Consider the following 26514-nt stretch of genomic DNA (forward strand, 5'->3'; position numbering starts at 1 on the left):
AGGTAATTCTATACTGTCCTCCCACCAGGTTTCAGGTAATGCTGTACTGTCCTCCCACCAGGTTTCAGATAATACTATACTGACCTCCCACCAGGCTTCTGGTAATGCTATACTGCCCTCCCGCCAGGTTTCAGGTAATGCTATACTGTCCTCCCACCAGGCTTCAGGTAATGTTATACTGTCTTCCCTCCAGGTTTCAGATAATGCTATACTGACCTCCCACCAGGCTTCTGGTAATGCTATACTGTCCTCCCGCTAGGTTTCAGGTAATGCTATACTGACCTCCCACCAGGCTTCTGGTAATGCTATACTGTCCTCCCGCTAGGTTTCAGGTAATGCTATACTGTCCTCCCACCAGGTTTCAGGTAATGCTGTACTGTCCTCCCACCAGGTTTCAGATAATACTATACTGACCTCCCACCAGGCTTCTGGTAATGCTATACTGCCCTCCCGCCAGGTTTCAGGTAATGCTATACTGTCCTCCCACCAGGTTTCAGATAATGCTATACTGACCTCCCACCAGGCTTCTGGTAATGCTATACTGTCCTCCCGCTAGGTTTCAGGTAATGCTATACTGTCCTCCCACCAGGCTTCTGGTACTGCTGTACTGTCCTCCCGCCAGGTTTCAGGTAATGCTATACTGTCCTCCCACCAGGCTTCAGGTAATGCTGTACTGTCCCCCCGCCAGGTTTCAGGTAATGCTATACTGTCCTCCCACCAGGTTTCAGGTAATGCTATACTGTCCTCCCACCAGGTTTCAGGTAATGCTATACTGACCTCCCACCAGGCTTCTGGTAATGCTATACTGTCCTCCCGCCAGGTTTCAGGTGATGCTATATTGTCCTCCCACTAGGCTTCAGGTAATTCTATACTGTCCTCCCACCAGGCTTCAGGTAATTCTATACGGTCCTCCTGCCAGGCTTCTGGTAATGCTATACGGTCCTCCCGCCAGGCTTCAGGTAATGCTATACTGTCCTCCCACCAGGTTTCAGGTAATTCTATACTGTCCTGCCAGGCTTCAGGTAATGCTACACTGACCTCTTGCCAGGTTTCAGGTAATGCTATACTGTCCTCCCACCAGTTTTCAGGTAATTCTATACGGTCCTCCTGCCAGGCTTCTGGTAATGCTTTACTGTCCTCCCACCAGGTTTCAGGTAATTCTATACTGTCCTCCCACCAGGTTTCAGGTAATGCTGTACTGTCCTCCCACCAGGTTTCAGATAATACTATACTGACCTCCCACCAGGCTTCTGGTAATGCTATACTGCCCTCCCGCCAGGTTTCAGGTAATGCTATACTGTCCTCCCACCAGGCTTCAGGTAATGTTATACTGTCTTCCCTCCAGGTTTCAGATAATGCTATACTGACCTCCCACCAGGCTTCTGGTAATGCTATACTGTCCTCCCGCTAGGTTTCAGGTAATGCTATACTGACCTCCCACCAGGCTTCTGGTAATGCTATACTGTCCTCCCGCTAGGTTTCAGGTAATGCTATACTGTCCTCCCACCAGGTTTCAGGTAATGCTGTACTGTCCTCCCACCAGGTTTCAGATAATACTATACTGACCTCCCACCAGGCTTCTGGTAATGCTATACTGCCCTCCCGCCAGGTTTCAGGTAATGCTATACTGTCCTCCCACCAGGTTTCAGATAATGCTATACTGACCTCCCACCAGGCTTCTGGTAATGCTATACTGTCCTCCCGCTAGGTTTCAGGTAATGCTATACTGTCCTCCCACCAGGCTTCTGGTACTGCTGTACTGTCCTCCCGCCAGGTTTCAGGTAATGCTATACTGTCCTCCCACCAGGCTTCAGGTAATGCTGTACTGTCCCCCCGCCAGGTTTCAGGTAATGCTATACTGTCCTCCCACCAGGTTTCAGGTAATGCTATACTGTCCTCCCACCAGGTTTCAGGTAATGCTATACTGACCTCCCACCAGGCTTCTGGTAATGCTATACTGTCCTCCCGCCAGGTTTCAGGTGATGCTATATTGTCCTCCCACTAGACTTCAGGTAATTCTATACTGTCCTCCCACCAGGCTTCAGGTAATTCTATACGGTCCTCCTGCCAGGCTTCTGGTAATGCTATACGGTCCTCCCGCCAGGTTTCAGGTAATGCTATACTGTCCTCCCACCAGGCTTCAGGTAATGCTGTACTGTCCTCCCGCCAGGCTTCAGGTAATGCTATACTGTCCTCCTGCCAGGTTTCAGGTAATTCTATACTGTACTCCCACCATGTTTCAGGTAATTCTATACGGTCCTCCTGCCAGGCTTCAGGTAATGCTATACTGTCCTCCCACCAGGCTTCAGGTAATTCTATACGGTCCTCCTGCCAGGCTTCAGGTAATGCTATACTGTCCTCCCACCAGGCTTCAGGTAATGCTATACTGTCCTCCCACCAGGCTTCAGGTAATGCTATACTGTCCTCCCACCAGGCTTCAGGTAATGCTATACTGTCCTCTCACCAGGTTTCAGGTAATGCTGTACTGTCCTCCCACCAGGCTTCAGGTAATGCTTTACTGTCCTCCCGCCAGGTTTCAGGTAATGCTATACTGTCCTCCCACCAGGCTTCAGGTAATGCCATACTGTCCTCCCACCAGGCTTCAGGTAATGCTATACTGACCTCCCACCAGGCTTCAGGTAATGCTATACTGACCTCCCACCAGGCTTCAGGTAATGCTATACTGACCTCCCACCAGGCTTCAGGTAATGCTATACTGTCCTCCCACCAGGCTTCAGGTTATGCTATACTGACCTCCCACCAGGCTTCTGGTAATGCTATACTGACCTCCCACCAGGCTTCAGGTAATGCTATACTGACCTCCCACCAGGCTTCAGGTAATGCTATACTGACCTCCCACCAGGCTTCAGGTAATGCTATACTGTCCTCTCACCAGGTTTCAGGTAATGCTGTACTGTCCTCCCACCAGGTTTCAGGTAATGCTATACTGTCCTCCCGCCAGGCTTCAGGTAATGCTATACTGTCCTCCCACCAGGCTTCAGGTAATGCTATACTGTCCTCCCACCAGGCTTCAGGTTATGCTATACTGTCCTCCCACCAGGCTTCAGGTAATGCTATACTGACCTCCCACCAGGCTTCAGGTAATGCCATACTGTCCTCCCACCAGGCTTCAGGTAATGCTATACTGACCTCCCACCAGGCTTCAGGTAATGCCATACTGTCCTCCCACCAGGCTTCAGGTAATGCTATACTGACCTCCCACCAGGCTTCAGGTAATGCTATACTGTCCTCTCACCAGGTTTCAGGTAATGCTGTACTGTCCTCCCACCAGGTTTCAGGTAATGCTATACTGTCCTCCCGCCAGGCTTCAGGTAATGCTATACTGTCCTCCCACCAGGCTTCAGGTAATGCTATACTGTCCTCCCACCAGGCTTCAGGTTATGCTATACTGTCCTCCCACCAGGCTTCAGGTAATGCTATACTGACCTCCCACCAGGCTTCAGGTAATGCCATACTGTCCTCCCACCAGGCTTCAGGTAATGCTATACTGACCTCCCACCAGGCTTCAGGTAATGCCATACTGTCCTCCCACCAGGCTTCAGGTAATGCTATACTGACCTCCCACCAGGCTTCAGGTAATGCCATACTGTCCTCCCACCAGGCTTCAGGTAATGCTATACTGTCCTCCCACCAGGCTTCAGGTAATGCTATACTGACCTCCCACCAGGCTTCTGTGCAGAAGAACCACGAGGAGTCGTCCCGTTCTGGAGGCGCTGTCACACTCAGAGAATAGGCAGGGATTCAAACGAAATACACAAGGTATGGTCAGCTCACCTGGGACGTGTTCGACACTAGGATGGCAATCCCGAGCACGGTTACCTCCAGCTTCCGTGGAGCAATCAATGCAAGTCCAAAACACCGGCTCAAGGGAAAAAGCGTTCCACTCCACGTATGTAGTAAAATATAAATTCTTTATTCAAATCTTCATGATATCGTACAAAAAATATAAAAACCGTGGGCACACAAAAGGCACTGAGTCAGGACGTACAAGCCTACGCGTTTCGGATGAACACTACATCCTTATTCATGGCTAACGAAAACCGCAATGATCCTAGAATTATATTGTTGCTCATTAGATTGTCAGCTGGTTATCAACCAATGACATTCCAGCCACATCTAACCAATACATTCTCTAGCAGTTCAGGAAACATTGCAAGTAACAATAAAACAAGAAATAATGTATTATATAAGAAAAATATCAGATAAAATGAGAACATGCAACACTTTTATATTAATATGAATAATTACCAAGTGGTACTATACTGTTTTTTATAGCTGGCATATTACGTCTAGTCGTTTGTTTAACCCCTTAGGGGTCCGGGTTTCCAAGCAAAAAATCCAATAGGTCTCTCTATTAAACATCTTTTTCTTTCGGTCACCTCCTCGTATTGGGTTAAATATCCTCTCAATCCCCATACAGGAGAATGATTTACAATCCCCACCATGGGCCACCTGAAAATGTCTCGAGGCCATTGAAATATTAACTGCATCCGCATTTTTTGCATCCGAAAGATGTCTCCTAATGCGGTTTTTGAGGGGGCCACTAGTACAGCCGACATACTGGAGCTTACAACTTTCGCAAGTGATTAGATAAACCACATAAGATGTGTTACAATTAATGTAACTCGCTATGGTATGTCGTTGTTCTACATGGGTAGATTGGAAACATTTTTGTGGAACCGCATGATTGCAACATATACACCGATTATGTCCGCACTTAAAAAAACCCTTTGTCAATAACCACGTGTTTTTATGGGGGGGTAGTGAGGAGTATAAGCTGGGTGATAATATGTTGCCTAGTGTTGGGGCTTTCCTGGATACGAACTTGACTTTGTTTGCTAGAGAGCCAGAAATGGTGCTGTCCGTGTGTAACAGTGGTAAGAATTTTTTAATAATACGTACCACATCATAGTATTGTTCACTGTAAGATGTAGAAAAAGTTACTATACCTAAAGTGTTACCTGTATTAGAAATTGCTCTACGACTCTTATCCTTAATGAGATCGACCCTAGGGATCTTGTCCACTATATTGGTAGCTCTATTTAACATCCATGTAGGGTAACTCCTCCGACTCAAGCCTCTATGTATTTTCTGATTGACAATGTCAAATTCTTGAGGATTAGAGCAATTACGCTTGAGTCGGATGAGCTCACCCACCGGGACATTTTTGATTACATGTGTCGGATGACACGACGTGGCATCCAAGATAGAATTCACTGCTGTGGGTTTGATGTATGGAGAAATATGGACAGTGTCATTTGCTGTCAAGGAAATGTCCATAAAATGCATGGTTTGTAAATGTGAACAGGATGTGAATTTGAGGTTCATGTCATTGTTCCCCAAGTATTGAACAAATTCGTTCGCCTCTACCTCGGTCCCCTCCCATATCAAGAGCAGGTCGTCAATATAACGACCATACCACTTGATATGGGGGAGGAACGGGTTGTCAGAGGAAAAAAGAAAGTTCTCCTCCCATACAGCCATGTAGATATTGGCCATGGAGGGCGAACATTTGCCCCCCATGGCCGCACCACACCGCTGCAGGAAGAAAATACTATCAAAAGAAAAATAATTTTTCGACAACAAAAATTCCATTGATAAATAAATGAATTCCTTCACTGGATCGTCATATTTACTGTAAGTGGTCAAAAAGTAAGTGAGACATTTTAAGGCAACACTATGGACAAGTGAGGGATACAAACCCACAACATCACACGACAGCCACCGGTATGTCTTATTCCATTTAAAACCATCTAACAGAGACACCACATGTTTTGTGTCTCGAATGTATCCTGGAAGAGACTTTACCAATGGTTGGAGATGATGATCAACCCATTCACTGAGTTTTTCCGTAAGTGACCCTATCCCAGCAACTATAGGTCTCAAGGGGGGCGGGAAAGTACCCTTATGGATTTTAGGGAGAGAATGATATATCGGTATAACCGGATTTTCAACATAAATATACTCGCCAATTTTTTCATTAATAGCCCCCATATGGATACCTTGCTGTACTAAATTTTTTAGACATGTTTGAAAAATTTTTGTTGGGTCAGACATAAGCTCCCTGTAGACTGTGGTATCATGTAACATGCATAGATTAAGTTCTCTATATAGACCTCCATCCAAAAGAACCACTGCACCCCCTTTATCCGCCTGGTGGACAATTAAATCATTATTATTTTTTAATTCTTGAATAGCTTTTCTTTGGCGGGCAGTAAGGTTACCTCTGGATGAACGTTCCCTTTTTGAGATATCTTTATTCAATGCGACCAATTCCTGCTCGACCCGATCCTGGAACGTGTCCAAGATATCTTCCAGGCAGCACACTACAGCCACCTAGCTGGACCGTTATCTGCCGGTTGTATTATCTGTCTATTTTGGTCTGAAGAAGGTTTTTATAACCGAAACGCGTTACCTAGACTTTTATTTTTATCACTGTTTGTTGTTTTATATAATAAAATATCTTCAATACAGATTATTTCCAGCCATTTATCGCTGTTGTAGATACGATTTGGCCTACTAGCGCCCCACGATAGCTTCTTTCTCCTGTTTTTTCCGTTTTTTACTCCACTGTCTACACCGGCCTCTATTCGAGGTCCGGGTATTTTGGAGCTGTGGGAGCTGCTTAGAACAAACCATCCATCTACTCCTGCTATTGGCTTCAACTAGCCATACGATCCGGAACCCTTCCCCAGGTTGGGCTACAAACTGCACTGTAACAAGGTGCTTTCAGGTGAGCAGTACTCTCTTCTCTCACCAACCATTGATCCCAACAGTATTACACGAGGCGCCGTCCTCTCTTGTTGTTTTTTCGTCCTGCCTTAAAGGATACCGTTTTTTTATGTTTACGTCCGGCTCTTCGTCGTTTTTTGATTGTTGTTTTTGTTTCTTCTTTTTATTTTTAGATTTATCCACTGTTGAGTTTACAGAGGAATCGGAAGTATCATCAGACGTAACTCCAAACGAGGTATCTTGTTCTGTATCCGAAAAGCTTACTTTTTGCTCCTTTTTTGACTGTTTTTTGTCATTTTTATTTTTCAATATGGATTTTGTTTTCATGTTACCATTTGTTCTATTATTTCTTTTCCAATCGTAGACACAATCCAATGCATAGTCCTGTGTGTCCCGTTGGAATATTTAACCCAATACGAGGAGGTGACCGAAAGAAAAAGATGTTTAATAGAGAGACCTATTGGATTTTTTGCTTGGAAACCCGGACCCCTAAGGGGTTAAACAAACGACTAGACGTAATATGCCAGCTATAAAAAACAGTATAGTACCACTTGGTAATTATTCATATTAATATAAAAGTGTTGCATGTTCTCATTTTATCTGATATTTTTCTTATATAATACATTATTTCTTGTTTTATTGTTACTTGCAATGTTTCCTGAACTGCTAGAGAATGTATTGGTTAGATGTGGCTGGAATGTCATTGGTTGATAACCAGCTGACAATCTAATGAGCAACAATATAATTCTAGGATCATTGCGGTTTTCGTTAGCCATGAATAAGGATGTAGTGTTCATCCGAAACGCGTAGGCTTGTACGTCCTGACTCAGTGCCTTTTGTGTGCCCATGGTTTTTATATTTTTTGTACGATATCATGAAGATTTGAATAAAGAATTTATATTTTACTACATACGTGGAGTGGAACGCTTTTTCCCTTGAGCCGGTGTTTTGGACTTGAATAGGCAGGGATGGTATATCCATAAAACCAATTTTAATAAAAAGGTAAAGGGTAAAACACTACACGTTTCGGCCCCGGGCTGGAGTCTTCGTCAGGTGGATAATTACATACCGTATGTAATTACCCACCTGACCAGTGTGACATCCCGGGGCCGAAACGTGTAGTGTTTTACCCTTTACCTTTTTATTAAAATTGGTTTTATGGATATACCATCCCTGCCTATTCTCTGAGTGTGACAGCGCCTCCAGAACGGGACGACTCCTCGTGGTTCTTCAGCACACAGCCAAGTCCGTCAACTCTGGTTTGCCCGGACCTGAGTCCCGTCGGCAGCAGTCCCTCCATATATTTTACGCTCTATCTTTCACTGAACCAGGTGAGAGACATTCTATTATATATATTTCCTTATCATACAATACACTTGAATCCTTTGCGCTTTCTGTCTCCCCCTCCTATTGGCCACGTTGATGCATACCTGTGGATCCCCACATTAAAGCATCTAACACCAGCCCTCCATTTGCCACCAGGCTTCTGGTAATGCTATACTGTCCTCCCACCAGGTTTCAGGTAATTCTATACTGTCCTCCCGCCAGGTTTCAGGTAATTCTATACTGTCCTCCCACCAGGTTTCAGGTAATTCTATACTGTCCTCCCACCAGGCTTCAGGTAATGCTATACTGTCCTCCCACCAGGTTTCAGGTAATTCTATACTGTCCTCCCACCAGGTTTCAGGTAATTCTATACTGTCCTCCCACCAGGCTTCAGGTAATGCTATACTGTCCTCCCACCAGGTTTCAGGTAATGCTATACGGTCCTCCCACCAGGCTTCAGGTAATGCTATACTGTCCTCCCACCAGGCTTCAGGTGATGCTATACTGTCCTCCCACTAGGCTTCAGGTAATGCTATACTGTCCTCCCACCAGGTTTCAGGTAATTCTATACTGTCCTCCCACCAGGCTTCAGGTAATGCCATACTGTCCTCCTGCCAGGCTTCAGGTAATGCTATACTGTCCTCCCACCAGGTTTCAGGTAATGCTATACTGTCCTCCCACCAGGTTTCAGGTAATGCTATACTGTCCTCCCACCAGGTTTCAGGTAATGCTATACTGCCCTCCCACCAGGTTTCAGGTAATTCTATACTGTACTCCCACCAGGCTTCAGGTAATGCTATACTGACCTCCCACCAGGCTTCAGGTAATGCTATACTGACCTCCCACCAGGCTTCAGGTAATGCCATACTGTCCTCCTGCCAGGCTTCAGGTAATGCTATACTGTCCTCCTTCCAGGCTTCAGGTAATGCTATACTGACCTCCCACCAGGCTTCAGGTTATGCTATACTGTCCTCCCACCAGGCTTCAGGTTATGCTATACTGTCCTCCCACCAGGCTTCAGGTAATGCCATACTGTCCTCCTGCCAGGCTTCAGGTTATGCTATACTGTCCTCCTGCCAGGCTTCAGGTTATGCTATACTGTCCTCCCGCCAGGTTTCAGGTAATGCTATACTGTCCTCCTGCAAGGCTTCAGGTAATGCCATACTGTCCTCCTGCCAGGCTTCAGGTTATGCTATACTGACCTCCCACCAGGCTTCAGGAAATTCTATACTGTCCTCCGGCCAGGCTTCAGGTAATGCTATACTGTCCTCCCACCAGGTTTCAGGTAATGCTATACTGTCCTCCCACCAGGTTTCAGGTAATGCTATACTGTCCTCCCACCAGGTTTCAGGTAATGCTATACTGCCCTCCCACCAGGTTTCAGGTAATTCTATACTGTACTCCCACCAGGCTTCAGGTAATGCTATACTGACCTCCCACCAGGCTTCAGGTAATGCTATACTGACCTCCCACCAGGCTTCAGGTAATGCCATACTGTCCTCCTGCCAGGCTTCAGGTAATGCTATACTGTCCTCCTTCCAGGCTTCAGGTAATGCTATACTGACCTCCCACCAGGCTTCAGGTTATGCTATACTGTCCTCCCACCAGGCTTCAGGTTATGCTATACTGTCCTCCCACCAGGCTTCAGGTAATGCCATACTGTCCTCCTGCCAGGCTTCAGGTTATGCTATACTGTCCTCCTGCCAGGCTTCAGGTTATGCTATACTGTCCTCCCGCCAGGTTTCAGGTAATGCTATACTGTCCTCCTGCAAGGCTTCAGGTAATGCCATACTGTCCTCCTGCCAGGCTTCAGGTTATGCTATACTGACCTCCCACCAGGCTTCAGGAAATTCTATACTGTCCTCCGGCCAGGCTTCAGGTAATGCTATACTGTCCTCCCACCAGGCTTCAGGTAATGCTATACTGTCCTCCCGCCAGGTTTCAGGTAATGCCATACTGTCCTCCTGCCAGGCTTCAGGTTATGCTATACTGTCCTCCTGCCAGGCTTCAGGTTATGCTATGCTGACCTCCCACCAGGCTTCAGGTAATGCTATACTGACCTCCTGCCAGGCTTCAGGTTATGCTATACTGTCCTCCTGCCAGGCTTCAGGTGATGCTATACTGTCCTCCCACCAGGCTTCAGGTAATGCCATACTGTCCTCCTGCCAGGCTTCAGGTAATGCCATAGTGTCCTCCTGCCAGGCTTCAGGTAATGCTGTACTGTCCTCCCACCAGGCTTCAGGTAATGCCATACTGTCCTCCTGCCAGGCTTCAGGTGATGCTATACTGTCCCTGGTTATATCTCTGCACCAGTTGGGGCTGCAGTCTGTATTGTCCTGGAGTTGGGTCATTATGAAATGAACTGTTTATAATCTTACCCAATGGGACTGATCACCGCAATAGGCTCCATTCGAAGGTAAATCCAGTTATTTAAAGGGCTCATCCAAACTCAGGATCCCTTTAATTGTATAATTAACTGCAGTCTTCTTCCCCTGGGTCCTAGTACCACACTACCACCAAGTGGCTGAAACATGGAATTACATGTGCAATACTTGACTGTTACTTAAATATCTCCTGTTTGCAACCTGTCACCCGGCCACCCGCTGACCCTGCGCTGCCACCCGGACACCAAAAGAGCTTTATTATTATTTCTCTTTTTTATGTATATATATCTTTTGTATGTGTGTTTTTGTATGCTGTATGAGTGTTTATGGTGTGTATGTGTTTGTTGTATATTTGTGTGTCTATGCTGTGTGTATACGTATGCTGTATGTATATGCTGTTTATGTTTTTATTTGTAAAGTGCTGCCGAATTTGATGGCGTTATATAAATAAGGCTGAATATACATTTTATACTACATGGCGGTATGCTGTATCTATCTTATACTACATGTCGGTACGCTGTATGCATTTTATACTACATGGCGGCATTCTGTATGCATTTTATACTACATGGTGGTATGCTGTATCTATCTTGTACTACATGTCGGTACGCTGTATGCATTTTATACTACATGGCGGTATTCTGTATGCATTTTATACTACATGGTGGTATGCTGTATCTAATTTATACTACATGGCGGCACGCTGTATCTACTTTATACTACATGGTGGTATGCTGTATCTAATTTATACTACATGGCGGCACGCTGTATCTACTTTATACTACATGGTGGTATGCTGTATCTAATTTATACTACATGGCGGCACGCTGTATCTACTTTATACTACATGGTGTTATGCTGTATCTAATTTATACTACATGGCGGCATGCTGTATCTACTTTATACTACATGGCGGCACGCTGTATCTACTTTATACTACATGGTGGTATGCTGTATCTAATTTATACTACATGGCGGCACGCTGTATCTACTTTATACTACATGGCGGCACGCTGTATCTACTTTATACTACATGGTGGTATGCTGTATCTAATTTATACTACATGGCGGCACGCTGTATCTACTTTATACTACATGGCGGCACGCTGTATCTACTTTATACTACATGGTGGTATGCTGTATCTAATTTATACTACATGGCGGCACGCTGTATCTACTTTATACTACATGGCGGCACGCTGTATCTACTTTATACTATATGGTGGTATGCTGTATCTAATTTATACTACATGGCGGCACGCTGTATCTACTTTATACTACATGGTGGTATGCTGTATCTAATTTATACAACATGGCGGCACGCTGTATCTACTTTATACTACATGGTGGTGTCACGGGCACCCCCGCGATCCATACCACGGATCGCGGGTGCACCCGTGCCTCCCTCCGCTGCCCCGGTCCCGCTCCGGTGCACTCACCTCTCCTGGCTCCCGCTCCCGTCCGGACTAGGTGTCGCGCGCGGCCCCGCTCCCTAGGGCGCGCGCGCGGCACTGTCTCAAGATTTAAAGGGCCAGCGCACAGGTGATTAGTATTGGTCATTTCCTGTTTTGTATATAACCCTTTGTTTCCCATCATTCCCTGCCGGATCTTTGTGCCTCTTAGCCTTAGAGAAAGCTTCCTAGCGAGTATTGCTGTGTTCCTGCGTATTCCTGTATTCCTGTATACCTGTGTTCCTCCCTGTTGCTGTGTGCCTGTGTTCCCGTTCCCTCCTGCCTGGACCTCCTGTTGCTGACCCCGAACTTGAACCTGACGTTGCATCTCTGCCGCCTGCCCTGACCCTGTGCCTGGACCCGACTACGAGTTGTCATCCGCTAAGGTACCTCGACCTCGGCTGCCACCGTGGGCTAGTCACACCTGGGAACGTCCTAGTGGTATCCTGCCGCAGCAAGTCCAACCCGCTTTGCGGCGGGCTCTGGTGAAAACCAGGTGCCGCTAGGCTCCGGTTCCGGGTGTTGGCTAGTTACATCTCCCGCGGTGGTCCAGAGGATCCACTGATCCTAACAGGTGGTACGCTGTATCTAATTTATACTACATGGTGGCACGCTGTATCTAATTTATACTACATGGCGACACGCTGTATCTACTTTATACTACATGGCGGCACGCTGTATCTATTTTATACTACATGGCGGCACGCTGTATCTACTTTATACTACATGGCGGCATTCTGTATCTATTTTATTTATTTTTTTAAGTATTTTTTTATTTATTTTAACAAAACAATAAGGTTACATACAGTAATTTGTGTTGCAACCTAACAACATACTTGATTGCTTAGTGAACAATAGACATATATTTTGAACATTACAACTGAGTTGATCACTTGGTCGCACATTAGGTAGATCTTTATTAATGTTCAGCTAAATTTGGGTTATCTGGAATGGGTCCATCCAGTTATCCTTCTTTGTCACAGTCTCTAATGCGCAGTTAGAAATGGATCTACTTTTTTTTTTTTCCTTTTATTCTGCTAAGTTCCATTAACTTTAATAAAACAGAACATAGATACAGTAATAATAATAAGAGAGAAAACTAACAACTTTGGGGATGGAGCCTGCACGGAGGAGGGGGGGGGCGGTTGGTCTGGCACAGAGGGGATGGAGCCTGCACGGGGGGGGGGGGGGGGGGGGGGCGGTTGGTCTGGCACAGAGGGGATGGAGCCTGCACGGGAGGGGGGGGGGGGTTGGTCTGGCACAGAGGGGGTGGAGCCTGCACGGAGGAGGGGGGGGGGCGGTTGGTCTGGCACAGAGGGGATGGAGCCTGCACGAGGGGGGGGGGGCGGTTGGTCTGGCACAGAGGGGATGGAGCCTGCACGGGGGGGGGGGGGTTGGGTTGGTCTGGCACAGAGGGGGTGGAGCCTGAACAGAGGTCGGGGGGGGGTCTGGCACAGATAGTTCTCTCGTTGGATCTGATTTTGTAGGGTGTTATAATTGGACTCATTGTTGGTTATGGCTGATGATAAAGCTATTGGTGGTAGAAAGTACTAGTCCCCCAGGTGTCCCAGTTTTTGGTAAACCTCGCTGTAGTTGGGAGCTGGTAGGCCAGGGTCTTCTCGTAGGCACAGGTGGTGTTATTCTGCGCTATAACCTCATTAATATGTGGGGCTTCTGTTGATTTCCAGCGTCTCGTGGTCACCAGTTTTGTGTCCTATTATAGTCCTGTGCGCTGGAGCGAAGGCGTTCATGTTGATCATACGTAGGGCTTGGGCCGGAGGTTTAGAGACGTCTTTTTTGGTTAGTCTGCTGATGATGTTGTATGAGGCCGCCCATAGAGGTTGTATCCGGTCACAGCTCCAGAGCGTGTGGAGAAGGTTGTGGCAGCATGTGGAGGGGGTGCGGGGATATATTTTGTGTAGTAATGAGGGAGTATAGCACCAGCGTAGACGTGTTTTTAGTACTGCTTCCTGGTGAGAGATGCAGCGGAAGTTTCTTTCGGCGTGGTTCCATTCTTTTTGGGATATTGTGGCTGCGAGGTCTTTTCCCATTTTTCCGTTCTGTTTGATGGGGCTGGGGCTGGTGTTTGGCCTAATGTGTTGTAAAAGAAGGAGATGCCTTTTTTCTTCTTATCTTGCTAGGAATGTGAGGACGTCCTTGTTGATGAATGGAGTCGCACATAGAAGCTTGTTATAGAAGCATTGTCCTGATCTTATTGTGTGTGCTGAGTTCTGAGAGTGGGACGCCTCGGTTTCTGTGGAGGTGGACAAGGTCCAGGTCGTTGTTGTTGTTTGATATTTGTTATGCCTTTCTCTTTCCACGTCTGTAGATTGAGGGCGATGTCTTGATTTTCTATAAAGGTTAAGGGGATTTTTTCCATAGGTATTTTCTCAGTGTTTTGGGTGGAAGCCCAGAGGAGTTCCCAGGGCCAGTCTGCTGTACGCATGGCAATGAGGTTTGTTTTTGGGGGATTTGTTCTCCAGCAGGGGGCTAGCATGCGGTTTTGTAGTGGGGGGTTATTTTCTATGTGTACCCAGACTTTATCCTTGTTATCTGACCACCAGAGCTTCAGCTGGTCTGGGTTGGCTGCTATGTAGTAGTCTCTTAGGTCTGGGAGGCCTAGTCCTCCGGCTTCTCTTCCTTTGGTCATTACGGAGCAGGCAATTCTAGGACTCTGTAGGTGGGACTTGGCTTTATGGAAGAAGGTTTTGTTAATTTGTATGGGTAATGTTCTAAATAGATAAAGGTAAAGTTTTGGCAGTATCATCATTTTGAAGGTGGCTATTCGGCCAAACCACGTAAGTTGGTGTTTGGAATAATCTATTAGTTGATTCTTATAGACTGTAGTAGTGGCGGGAAGTTGGCTTTGTAGAGGTGGCTGATGGGATGTGTTAGGTTTATACCAAGATAAGTTATTTTTTGTTTTTGCCATTCTAATTTGAATTTCCTTTTGAGTGCGTTTAGGTCAGGTTTGGTTATGTGTATGGGTGATATTTGGGATTTGGATGTGTTCATTTTATAGTGGGATACATGGCTGTCATATACTGCGGGTCGGGAGTCAGCAGGATTGCTTAGTGTTAATATGATATCGTCTGCATACAGAGCGATTTTAAATTCTTTTGGTCCTACTCTAATTCCTGATATTTGGGTGTTTTGTCTGATGGCTTCTGCTAGTGGTTCTATAGAAAGTACAAAGAATATTGGGGAGAGAGGGCACCCCTGGAGTGTGCCGTTTGTTATGCTGAATTGTTGGGATAAAGTACAGCCGGGTGGGAGTATACGGCTGTTATATACACTGGCTGCCGGGTGGGAGTATACGGCTGTTATATACACTGACTGCCGGGTGGGAGTATACGGCTGTTATATACACTGGCTGCCGGGTGGGAGTATACGGCTCTTATATACACTGGCTGCCGGGTGGGAGTATACGGCTCTTATATACACTGGCTGCCGGGTGGGAGTATACGGCTGTTATATACACTGGCTGCCGGGTGGGAGTATACGGCTGTAATATACACTGGCTGCCGGGTGGGAGTATACGGCTGTTATATACACTGGCTGCCGGGTGGGAGTATACGGCTGTTATATACACTGGCTGCCGGGTGGGAGTATACGGCTGTTATATACACTGGCTGCCGGGTGGGAGTATACGGCTGTTATATACACTGGCTGCCGGGTGGGAGTATACGGCCGTTATATACACTGGCTGCCGGGTGGGAGTATACGGCCGTTATATACACTGGCTGCCGGGTGGGAGTATACGGCCGTTATATACACTGGCTGCCGGGTGGGAGTATACGGCCGTTATATACACTGGCTGCCGGGTGGGAGTATACGGCCGTTATATACACTGGCTGCCGGGTGGGAGTATACGGCCGTTATATACACTGGCTGCCGGGTGGGAGTATACGGCTGTTATATACACTGGCTGCCGGGTGGGAGTATACGGCTGTTATATACACTGGCTGCCGGGTGGGAGTATACGGCTGTTATATACACTGGCTGCCGGGTGGGAGTATACGGCTGTTATATACACTGGCTGCCGGGTGGGAGTATACGGCTGTTATATACACTGGCTGCCGGGTGGGAGTATACGGCTGTTATATACACTGGCTGCCGGGTGGGAGTATACGGCTCTTATATACACTGGCTGCCGGGTGGGAGTATACGGCTGTTATATACACTGGCTGCCGGGTGGGAGTATACGGCTTTTATATACACTGGCTGCCGGGTGGGAGTATACGGCTGTTATATACACTGGCTGCCGGGTGGGAGTATACGGCTGTTATATACACTGGCTGCCGGGTGGGAGTATACGGCTGTTATATACACTGGCTGCCGGGTGGGAGTATACGGCTGTTATATACACTGGCTGCCGGGTGGGAGTATACGGCTGTTATATACACTGGCTGCCGGGTGGGAGTATACGGCTGTTATATACACTGGCTGCCGGGTGGGAGTATACGGCTGTTATATACACTGGCTGCCGGGTGGGAGTATACGGCTGTTATATACACTGGCTGCCGGGTGGGAGTATACGGCTGTTATATACACTGGCTGCCGGGTGGGAGTATACGGCTGTTATATACATTGGCTGCCGGGTGGGAGTATACGGCTGTTATATACACTGGCTGCCGGGTGGGAGTATACGGCTGTTATATACACTGGCTGCCGGGTGGGAGTATACGGCTTTTATATACACTGGCTGCCGGGTGGGAGTATACGGCTTTTATATACACTGGCTGCCGGGTGGGAGTATACGGCTGTTATATACACTGGCTGCCGGGTGGGAGTATACTGCTGTTATATACACTGGCTGCCGGGTGGGAGTATACGGCTGTTATATACACTGGCTGCCGGGTGGGAGTATACGGCTGTTATATACACTGGCTGCCGGGTGGGAGTATACGGCTGTTATATACACTGGCTGCCGGGTGGGAGTATACGGCTGTTATATACACTGGCTGCCGGGTGGGAGTATACGGCTGTTATATACACTGGCTGCCGGGTGGGAGTATACTGCTGTTATATACACTGGCTGCCGGGTGGGAGTATACGGCTGTTATATACACTGGCTGCCGGGTGGGAGTATACGGCTGTTATATACACTGGCTGCCGGGTGGGAGTATACGGCTGTTATATACACTGGCTGCCGGGTGGGAGTATACGGCTGTTATATACACTGGCTGCCGGGTGGGAGTATACGGCTTTTATATACACTGGCTGCCGGGTGGGAGTATACGGCTGTTATATACACTGGCTGCCGGGTGGGAGTGTACGGCTGTTATATACACCGGCTGCCGGGTGGGAGTATACGGCTGTTATATACACTGGCTGCCGGGTGGGAGTATACGGCTGTTATATACACTGGCTGCCGGGTGGGAGTATACGGCTGTTATATACACTGGCTGCCGGGTGGGAGTATACGGCTTTTATATACACTGGCTGCCGGGTGGGAGTATACTGCTGTTATATACACTGGCTGCCGGGTGGGAGTATACGGCTGTTATATACACTGGCTGCAGGGTGGGAGTATACGGCTGTTATATACACTGGCTGCCGGGTGGGAGTATACGGCTGTTATATACACTGGCTGCTGGGTGGGAGTATACGGCTGTTATATACATTGGCTGCTGGGTGGGAGTATACGGCTGTTATATACACTGGCTGCCGGGTGGGAGTATACGGCTGTTATATACACTGGCTGCCGGGCGGGAGTATACGGCTGTTATATACACTGGCTGCCGGGTGGGAGTATACGGCTGTTATATACACTGGCTGCTGGGTGGGAGTATACGGCTGTTATATACACTGGCTGCCGGGTGGGAGTATACGGCTGTTATATACACTGGCTGCCGGGTGGGAGTATACGGCTGTTATATACACTGGCTGCCGGGTGGGAGTATATGGCTGTTATATACACTGGCTGCCGGGTGGGAGTATACGGCTGTTATATACACTGGCTGCCGGGTGGGAGTATACGGCTGTTATATACACTGGCTGCCGGGTGGGAGTATACGGCTGTTATATACACCGGCTGCCGGGTGGGAGTATACGGCTTTTATATACACTGGCTGCAGGGTGGGAGTATACGGCTGTTATATACACTGGCTGCCGGGTGGGAGTATACGGCTGTTATATACACTGGCTGCCGGGTGGGAGTATACGGCTGTTATATACACTGGCTGCAGGGTGGGAGTATACGGCTGTTATATACACTGGCTGCCGGGTGGGAGTATACGGCTGTTATATACACTGGCTGCCGGGCGGGAGTATACGGCTTTTATATACACTGGCAGCCGGGTGGGAGTATACGGCTGTTATATACACTGGCTGCCGGGTGGGAGTATACGGCTGTTATATACACTGGCTGCCGGGTGGGAGTATACGGCTGTTATATACACTGGCTGCTGGGTGGGAGTATACGGCTGTTATATACACTGGCTGCCGGGTGGGAGTATACGGCTGTTATATACACTGGCTGCCGGGTGGGAGTATACGGCTGTTATATACACTGGCTGCTGGGTGGGAGTATACGGCTGTTATATACACTGGCTGCCGGGTGGGAGTATACGGCTGTTATATACACTGGCTGCCGGGTGGGAGTATACGGCTGTTATATACACTGGCTGCCGGGTGGGAGTATACGGCTGTTATATACACTGGCTGCCGGGTGGGAGTATACGGCTGTTATATACACTGGCTGCCGGGTGGGAGTATACGGCTGTTATATACACTGGCTGCCGGGTGGGAGTATACGGCTTTTATATACACTGGCTGCTGGGTGGGAGTATACGGCTTTTATATACACTGGCTGCCGGGTGGGAGTATACGGCTGTTATATACACTGGCTGCCGGGTGGGAGTATACGGCTGTTATATACACTGGCTGCCGGGTGGGAGTATACGGCTGTTATATACACTGGCTGCCGGGTGGGAGTATACGGCTGTTATATACACTGGCTGCCGGGTGGGAGTATACGGCTTTTATATACACTGGCTGCCGGGTGGGAGTATACGGCTGTTATATACACTGGCTGCCGGGTGGGAGTATACGGCTGTTATATACACTGGCTGCCGGGTGGGAGTATACGGCTGTTATATACACTGGCTGCCGGGTGGGAGTATACGGCTTTTATATACACTGGCTGCCGGGTGGGAGTATACGGCTGTTATATACACTGGCTGCCGGGTGGGAGTATACGGCTCTTATATACACTGGCTGCCGGGTGGGAGTATACGGCTCTTATATACACTGGCTGCCGGGTGGGAGTATACGGCTGTTATATACACTGGCTGCCGGGTGGGAGTATACGGCTTTTATATACACTGGCTGCCGGGTGGGAGTATACGGCTGTTATATACACTGGCTGCTGGGTGGGAGTATACGGCTGTTATATACACCGGCTGCCGGGTGGGAGTATACGGCTGTTATATACACTGGCAGCCGGGTGGGAGTATACGGCTGTTATATACACTGGCTGCAGGGTGGGAGTATACGGCTGTTATATACACTGGCTGCCGGGTGGGAGTATACGGCTGTTATATACACTGGCTGCCGGGTGGGAGTATACGGCTGTTATATACACTGGCTGCCGGGTGGGAGTATACGGCTCTTATATACACTGGCTGCCGGGTGGGAGTATACGGCTGTTATATACATTGGCTGCCGGGTGGGAGTATACGGCTGTTATATACACTGGCTGCAGGGTGGGAGTATACGGCTGTTATATACACTGGCTGCTGGGTGGGAGTATACGGCTGTTATATACACTGGCTGCTGGGTGGGAGTATACGGCTGTTATATACACTGGCTGCCGGGTGGGAGTATACGGCTGTTATATACACTGGCTGCCGGGTGGGAGTATACGGCTCTTATATACACTGGCTGCCGGGTGGGAGTATACGGCTCTTATATACACTGGCTGCCGGGTGGGAGTATACGGCTGTTATATACACTGGCTGCCGGGTGGGAGTATACGGCTTTTATATACACTGGCTGCCGGGTGGGAGTATACGGCTGTTATATACATTGGCTGCCGGGTGGGAGTATACGGCTGTTATATACACTGGCTGCAGGGTGGGAGTATACGGCTGTTATATACACTGGCTGCAGGGTGGGAGTATACGGCTGTTATATACACTGGCTGCTGGGTGGGAGTATACGGCTGTTATATACACTGGCTGCTGGGTGGGAGTATACGGCTCTTATATACTAGCTGAGATATTACTTAGTCCGCAGGGCTGGATGGTAGAGATTAGTCTTCTGCTGTTATCTGCTTGATGTAGGGACTCCCGATGTGCTCCATACCTATGACACACACCCCATGCAACCCTGCGTACCTTTTCCTTATCAAGAAAATATCCGGAAAGACGCCTTTAAAAGTTGGAATATGGCGGCCACAGCAGCCTCTTTATTAACAACATACAAAAAGGGAATTAAATATATTAACATAAATAACATTTATAAACTATACATGAAAGAACCTGCAGAAAGAAGGTCTATGAGGGCCAGAGAGAAGAGAGTGTGCGCAATATTCCCCACGCCGCACCGCTCCGGGAGTAACTTACACTACTAAATTTGGGCGCACGTAAATCTTAAAGCGCTTTGACTCCCACCGATTGATTTGCTTAATCACCTCGTCCGGAAGACCCCAACAAGCTGCCTCTGTGGCGGCTCCAATACGAAAAGAGTGCGAAGCAAATTCCCGCGGGTCTAAATCCAGATTTGCCAGTAACTTCCTAAACATGACTACAAACTGGTATTTAGTTAAAGGTACGCCATCTTTGTGGATTAATAAAGGAATAAATCCCTTGGGCCGTAATTTCAAAAACTGAGACACCAATGCTACCGGGCAGGCCGGCGAATCCGGCAAACTATTTAACACTATTGTGGATCCCTTTCCCGATTGATCCGTTTTTGATCTGGCCAAGAAACATTCTATCTTACTATCCGTCAGGCATACGGCTCTGTACGGAAGACCATCGGGTTTGGTTTTGCTGGAATTCAGCAATTCACCAATTCTAAACGCCCAGAAAAAGGCCAGGGCGAATGCTGCTTTAAATAGAGCTACTTCATAGGCATCTCTGCAAGCCATAGGAAGAGATGCCGTTAATTTCAGCAGCAATGTAAAGGAGACTGGACGATGGGTACGGGGTCTGCTGGAAACTGCGGGTGTAACCCTTTATTGCCTGTTTGATCAAGAAATGTTTTGTAAAATCTTGGCCTGCAAACAGTTTAAAATAAAACGCGAGAGCTGCTAATTCTCTCCGCAAGATTGACGGGGACACCGACATCTCAAGGCGGTGACCTAGGAAACCCACTAAAACTGCTACCAGATTGTTTTGATAGGGGCTAACACCTAACCCCTCGCACCACCGTTCCCAAGCTAGCCTTGTCACATTGTAAGACCTCCATGTACAGGGAGCTAGGGACTGTTTTATAAAGGACAATGCCACCTGAACGGGATATCCCAAACATGAAGTGGAACGTAGGTCGGGACGGGATCCGCATGCGGGGCCAGGGACCGGAACAACTCCCACTGTAAATGAGATAAAGCAAATGCTGTAGCATTAGGCTCGCTCGGGACATGTCTAGCTCTCAACCATATATTGTTTGACAGACATAGCAGTACCAGATGTCTAAGAATATTGACAACCTGCGGGGATGAAGCTGTTAAGGAAGTTAAGGCCTGAGCCTCCTCCTCTTGGGGTGTATATTTTTAAACGCCTGTTAGCCAGTCTGGAACCCCAAACCGTCAAGGCGACCACTAATGTGAATAATCCCGTTAATGTAGCGTTCCTGATGACACCTGCATCTCTCCACTCCGTAGGCCAAGCCTCTGCCACCCAAGCGCCCTTCAAATAAGCCCCAAAACCAAGACCACCAGACGCATCGGTGTAAAATTCCACCTCTGCGTTGGATGTCCAGTCCTGAAGCCAAACCGACTTGCCATTAAACGTAGTTAGAAATGATGACCATACGGCCAAATCTGCTCTATGCGCCGCTGATAGTCTGATAAAGTGAAGAGGAGCGCGAACTCCCACCGTGGCTAATGCTAGCCTGCGACTGAATATCCTACCCATGGGTATGATCCTGGTGGCAAAGGCCAGCTTCCCCAGAAGCGACTGCAGTTGACGTAATCGCAGCTTACGCGCTGCCCGGGCCGTCTCAATCGACTCGCGCAAGTCCTGCAGCTTATCCTGTGGCAAGCGACATTCCATTGCGACAGAGTCGATCTCAATGCCCAGAAAGCGCATGGTTGTTGCCGGGCCTTCTGTTTTATCGGGAGCTAGCGGAACCCCGAAAAGATTTGCTACCCTCTGAACAGTGCTCAGTAATACTGAGCACACATGCGAATTTGGGGGGCCTATGCATAAGAAGTCATCCAGGTAGTGAATAATGGAATCGATGCCCGATTCCATCTTCACCACCCATTCCAAGAAAGTGCTGAATTGTTCAAAGTAGGAGCATGACAGCGCGCAACCCATGGGGAGACATTGATCTACAAAATAGGCCCCATCCCAGTAACAGCCTAGCAAATGAAAAGACTCGGGATGAACCGGGAGCAGACGAAAGGCTGCTTCAATATCCGTCTTAGCCAACAGGGCTCCAGGGCCCATTAGTCTGACTAAGTCAATCGCCTTATCGAATGACACGTAAGATACTGAACAGAGTTCATCCGTTATCCCGTCATTCACTGACAGCCCCGGGGGGTGAGATAGATGGTGAATTAGGCGAAATTTATTGGGTTCCTTTTTAGGGACTACCCCCAATGGTGAGACTATAAGATTACTTAACAGTATTGATTTTCCAGCGCCCGCTGGGACAACAGCTGTCGCCTGGGTAACCGGTGAAAAGGAGGAGCTTGCACGAAAGGGCTGAGGACCTATCCTAGCCGCTACCATTAGTCTCATCCATAGACTAATGTCCCTGTGATCCCAGCGCATGGAGGGGCGCATCGCCTTTCTCTGTCTGAACTGTTCGTCATAGCGCAACCAGGATATTCCTCCGTAAAGGCGATGCGCCTCCCCAATGGCATCCATGTAAGAAAATAAAGCGGAGCAATGCTGAGGGGCTTTTTCGCCTATCACACTGGCTAGGATGGCAAATGCTTGGAACCAGTTACTAAAAGTTCTGGGAATTAATTGGTACCTACGTTTTATCTTGTATTCCTTTTTATACTCTTCTGGACGTGGTTTATCTAGATTAAATTTGTCCAAAGGAAGTAGAGAAAAAATTTCCACGTACTCATCCTTCCAAATTTTTTCTTTGACTTCCTGGCGTAAATGGTAACCTAGCGGGCCCTCAAAGCAAACGTATATTTCGCTCCGCGGGCCGTCATCCGGGCGCCACTCGGCGTGCAGCGGTGTTTCTGCCGTCTGCACAACCGGAGCTGGGGCAGGTACTATCTGAGGTGACCCGCGTTTAACGCCCTCCCCATTAACTCCTGGAAGCCTGACCATAAATGTGCTACCCAGGGGGGGAGAGAACACGGGGCCCCTGATTGTGGAAAATTGGCATTAAAGGAATACATTTGAGGGGGTGGGGGAAGGGGGATGGGGGGATAGGAGGAAGGGGCTGTGTGGTACTCACCAGGCTGCCCCGCCGGGGGTAGAACAGCCGTGGGGCCTGATCCTGCTCTGAGGCGGCGGAAGGGCCTCGCTGGCGTCCAGGAACTCTTCCAATTCGTCCGGTGGAGCGACGATAGAACAGGCCGGAGAGGCCTGCCGTGCTGGTGGGGGATTTCTTGATGACATCACGGGTGCTGGAGAAGAGCGCAGCGGGGTATGCACCACCGCTGCCACCACGTGGTTCTGGGGTCTGCTGGTCACGCTGGCCTCTAGCGTGGCGGGCGGTGAGAGGGAGGGTGTGCGGGAGGCTCTATCCCTCCCCCGCTCTGCAGGAGCTGACACACAGGGCGACGGGGGGCTCTGCCTGGAGGCAGCGGCTCTCCTGGATCTCTGCGGCGGTGGGGAGGTCCGCTGGGCCCGGGACGGTGATCTGCGCCGGGACATGGAAGTCCCCCTGGCCCCAGCAGACGGAGGGCGAACCCTCTTGGCCGCCGGTGCCGGGGGCGAACGTGTCCCACGCGCGCCGGTGATCTGGCGGGTGGTGGGCCTTGCGGGACCGCTGGTGGTGGGAACGCTGGCGGGAGAGGAGTCAGGCCTGAAGCGCTCCGGGGGGCGAGTCCGTCGCGCCGGCCGTGAAGGCAGAGGAGATGCCGGAGAAGAGGGGGTTAAGGCGGCCTGCAGCTGCGCACGCAACCAATCCTGGCCGTGCTCAGCTGCTGCCGCCTGCATGATGTCCTGGATGTGGGACATTACCTTCTTCCTCTGCCGACGCGCTGTTCCGTTCAAATCCCTGGCGTCGTGGCAAGAGGAAGAAGGGGCCGTCCCAGCCTCCTTTTAAGCCCGGGAGACTGCGGCTCCCGCGACATCTTCGGTGCGGGCCTAAGCCCCGCCCCTTTAACTCCATCGCTCCGGTCCCCCTCATCATGACGGGCCTCCGTTACCGGCTCCGCCTCCTGTCCACTTCGGCCCTAACTTGTCTGTTGGGGATGAACCCTATTGGGGGAGAACGGTTTGTAGTCGCTTGGCTATAAGTTTAGTGTAGAGTTTTATGTCGCTATTGAGGAGTGATATAAGTCTGTGATTGGTTGGAGTTTCTGGGGATTTTCCTGGTTTTGGTGTTGTGATTATTGGAGCATATAACGTATCTTTTGGGAATTCTCCTTTTGTAGCTGCTGTGGAGAATAGTTTGTGGAAGGAGGATGTGGCAGATTTCTGGTAGTGTTCTCCTGGTAGCCGGTCCGGTCCGGGGGCTTTGTGGCTGCGGAGGGTTGTCATTGTGTTTTGGATTTCTGGTAGTGTTCTCCTGGTGGCCGGGCCGGGGGCTTTGTGGCTGCGGAGGGTTGTCATTGTGTTTTGGATTTCTGGTAGTATTCTCCTGGTAGCCGGTCCGGTCCGGGGGCTTTGTGGCTGCGGAGGGTTGTCATTGTGTTTTGGATTTCTGGTAGTATTATCCTGGTAGCCGGTCCGGGGGCTTTGTGGCTGCGGAGGGTTGTCATTGTGTTTTGGATTTCTGGTAGTGTTCTCCTGGTGGCCGTTCCGGTCCGGGGGCTTTGTGGCTGCGGAGGGTTGTCATTGTGTTTTGGATTTCTGGTAGTGTTCTCCTGGTGGCCGTTCCGGTCCGGGTGCTTTGTGGCTGCGGAGGGTTGTCATTGTGTTTTGGATTTCTGGTAGTATTCTCCTGGTGGCCGGTCCGGGGGCTTTGTGGCTGCGGAGGGTTGTCATTGTGTTTTGGATTTCTGGTAGTATTCTCCTGGTGGCCGGTCCGGTCCGGGTGCTTTGTGGCTGCGGAGGGTTGTCATTGTGTTTTGGATTTCTGGTAGTATTCTCCTGGTGGCCGGTCCGGGGGCTTTGTGGCTGCGGAGGGTTGTCATTGTGTTTTGGATTTCTGGTAGTGTTCTCCTGGTGGCCGGTCCAGTCCGGGGGCTTTGTGGCTGCGGAGGGTTGTCATTGTGTTTTGGATTTCTGGTAGTATTCTCCTGGTAGCCGGTCCGGTCCGGGGGCTTTGTGGCTGCGGAGGGTTGTCATTGTGTTTTGGATTTCTGGTAGTATTCTCCTGGTGGCCGGTCCGGTCCGGGGGCTTTGTGGCTGCGGAGGGTTGTCATTGTGTTTTGGATTTCTGGTAGTATTCTCCTGGTGGCCGGTCCGGGGGCTTTGTGGCTGCGGAGGGTTGTCATTGTGTTTTGGATTTCTGGTAGTATTCTCCTGGTGGCCGGTCCGGTCCGGGGGCTTTGTGGCTGCGGAGGGTTGTCATTGTGTTTTGGATTTCTGGTAGTATTCTCCTGGTGGCCGGTCCGGGGGCTTTGTGGCTGCGGAGGGTTGTCATTGTGTTTTGGATTTCTGGTAGTATTCTCCTGGTGGCCGGTCCGGTCCGGGGGCTTTGTGGCTGCGGAGGGTTGTCATTGTGTTTTGGATTTCTGGTAGTATTCTCCTGGTGGCCGGTCCGGGGGCTTTGTGGCTGCGGAGGGTTGTCATTGTGTTTTGGATTTCTGGTAGTATTCTCCTGGTGGCCGGGCCGGGGGCTTTGTGGCTGCGGAGGGTTGTCATTGTGTTTTGGATTTCTGGTAGTATTCTCCTGGTAGCCGGTCCGGTCCGGGGGCTTTGTGGCTGCGGAGGGTTGTCATTGTGTTTTGGATTTCTGGTAGTATTCTCCTGGTGGCCGTTCCGGTCCGGGGGCTTTGTGGCTGCGGAGGGTTGTCATTGTGTTTTGGATTTCTGGTAGTATTCTCCTGGTGGCCGGGCCGGGGGCTTTGTGGCTGCGGAGGGTTGTCATTGTGTTTTGGATTTCTGGTAGTATTCTCCTGGTAGCCGGTCCGGTCCGGGGGCTTTGTGGCTGCGGAGGGTTGTCATTGTGTTTTGGATTTCTGGTAGTATTCTCCTGGTGGCCGGTCCGGTCCGGGGGCTTTGTGGCTGCGGAGGGTTGTCATTGTGTTTTGGATTTCTGGTAGTATTCTCCTGGTGGCCTGGCCGGGGGCTTTGTGGCTGCGGAGGGTTGTCATTGTGTTTTGGATTTCTGGTAGTGTTCTCCTG

Source organism: Engystomops pustulosus, chromosome 2 (assembly GCF_040894005.1).
Source record: "Engystomops pustulosus chromosome 2, aEngPut4.maternal, whole genome shotgun sequence".
NCBI lineage: Eukaryota > Metazoa > Chordata > Amphibia > Anura > Leptodactylidae > Engystomops > Engystomops pustulosus.